Source organism: Lactuca virosa, unplaced genomic scaffold (genome assembly GCF_052849685.1).
Source record: "Lactuca virosa cultivar CGN04683 unplaced genomic scaffold, Lactuca_virosa_CGN04683_v6 scaffold_120, whole genome shotgun sequence".
Lineage (NCBI taxonomy): Eukaryota > Viridiplantae > Streptophyta > Magnoliopsida > Asterales > Asteraceae > Lactuca > Lactuca virosa.
Window position 1 is genome coordinate 12,501 of NW_027629961.1, and position 2,500 is coordinate 15,000.

Here is a 2,500-nt window from a genome sequence, read left to right on the forward strand (position 1 = left end):
CGCACGTCCAACAAGGATACACCAGCGTACCGTAGTAGTATCACAAAAAGCAACACATGCCACTTTAACGCCTATGTTTTCCCGATCATCAGCACAAATCAAATGCTGGCAGGCACCAGTAGCACGTCGAACGAAAGATTAGCACACACAGAGTGATTTTACTACCACACAAACAGATTCATCCCGCACTGCCAAGGCGAGACCACAACACTGGAACGTTGTCGCAGAGACCTAACAAGGCATCCAAACGCCCTGTCAAGGCCACCACTCGGAAGGGTATTATGTAAGCAACACGGGAACTAAGCAACCATCACCCAAGATCACGCTCAAAGGCCGTCTGGCGCGTTCACCCCTTGCCGTGCTCACTCACGGCCACCCCCCTATATATACATATTGCACAAAGAGCTTGGTGACAGGAACAGACATTGATTTCCCTGAGGATGCATAATTTTTAGTATGCTCGCGACGTCGAGGAAAATCTAGGCCACGGGGCTCATTTTCAGGTCATCGTGTCGAGGAAAATAAAGGCAACGGGGCTAGTTTTCATGTCATCGTTCGAGAAATCAAGGCAACGTGTCGAGGAAAATGAAGGCAACGGGGCTAGTTTTCAGGTCATCGTTCGAGAATTCCAAGGCAACGTGTTGGGGGGTGGCCTCATACATGGGTCGTGGGGCTTGGCTTGGCTTGCCCTGTTGGTGCCGATACAGCCTCACGATTCTTAGTTGCCCATCCCACATGCCGGGCACCTATGCGAATGAGACCCCATGGTACCCCCTATATATACATATTGCACAAAGAGCTTGGTGACAGGAACAGACATTGATTTCCCTGATGATGCATAATTTTTGGACACGCAAGACGTCGGGGGGAGGGGACACGGGAGTGGGGCGTCTATGGGGGGAGTTTTGGCCTCGTTTTCGTGAAGACCGGGCGCCTTGGCCATGCCTCGAGCGTGCCAGCCTCGAGAGCGTTGGGCGCTAGACACCAAGTGGGGCGCCGGTGGGAAGCAGTCCCATGGTTCCCCTATATATACATATTGCACAAAGAGCTTGGTGACAGGAACAGACATTGATTTGCCCAGGGATGCATAATTTTGCGAATGTGTCCATAACTCGCTCGAATTAATTCGGATTCACACGAAATGTTGTAGGGATGCTTTTTATTATAAATGAAAGGCTTTGAAATAAAAAAAATGTCATGTTTGGGGCATAAATGTATGTGGCCTATTTTTGGCCATGCCTTGAAGTGTTTGGTTCCCTACTTGTTGATATGTCGCTCAAATCAAGTAGGAATGTCATTGAAACGTTGTGTGGGTCATTGTTAACATAGACGAATGGACTTGAAATGTAATTATATCATGTTCGGGTTTTTTTCCCCTTCGCCTAGTGATAGGCAGGCAGATAAGGCTTTTAGCTATTCATAAGTCGCTTAGATGAACTCGGAAGAACACAGACATAAGTTTGAGTACATCTCAAGCTGTGTTTTTGATTTTGGCATGGAATGTGATGTTTTGGTGCCTTAGCTCCGAGCAGTTCGGATTGGAACTAAAACTTCAATTGACTATGTATTAAGTAGGAACTACAACACTTAAACGGACTCGGTTACAACACTTTTCTCCCTTCATCGTTTGACTTGCTTAGAAATCAGCTCATGGTGTGTCAAGGCCCCTTGTTCCTTAGACCGGTGAGGATGGGCTTGGGTCGTTCGTGGGCATGTGTGTGGCAAGATGCCTTGTTCCCTTGGTCGTTCATGGGGTAGTGTGTGGGAAGAAGCCTTGTTCACTTGGTCGTTCATGGGTGTTTGTGTGGGAAGTAGCCTTGTTCAGTTGGTCGTTCATGGGTGTTTGTGTGGGAAGTAGCCTTGTTCCCTTGGTCGTTCATGGGGTTGTGTGTGGGAAGAAGGCTTGTTCACTTGGTCGTTCATGGGTGTTTGTGTGGGAAGGTGCTTTTTTCCCTTGGTCGTTCATGGGGTAGTGTGTGGGAAGAAGCCTTGTTCACTTGGTCGTTCATGGGTGTTTGTGTGGGAAGTAGCCTTGTTCAGTTGGTCGTTCATGGGTGTTTGTGTGGGAAGTAGCCTTGTTCCCTTGGTCGTTCATGGGGTTGTGTATGGGAAGAAGCCTTGTTCACTTGGTCGTTCATGGGTGTTTGTGTGGGAAGGTGCTTTTTTCCCTTGGTCGTTCATGGCCTTGTTCCCTTGGTCGTTCATGGGCATGTGTGTGGCAAGGTGTCTTGTTCCCTTGGTCGTTCATGGGCGTGTGTGTTGCAAGGTGCCTTGTTCCCTTGGTCGTTCATGGGCGTGTGTGTGGCAAGGTGCCTTGTTCCCTTGGTCGTTCATGGGCATGTGTGTGGCAAGGTGCCTTGTTCCATTGGTCGTTCATGGCCTTGTTCCCTTGGTCGTTCATGGGCGTGTGTGTTGCAAGGTGCCTTGTTCCCTTGGTCGTTCATGGGCATGTGTGTGGCAAGGTGCCTTGTTCCATTGGTCGTTCATGGCCTTGTTCCCT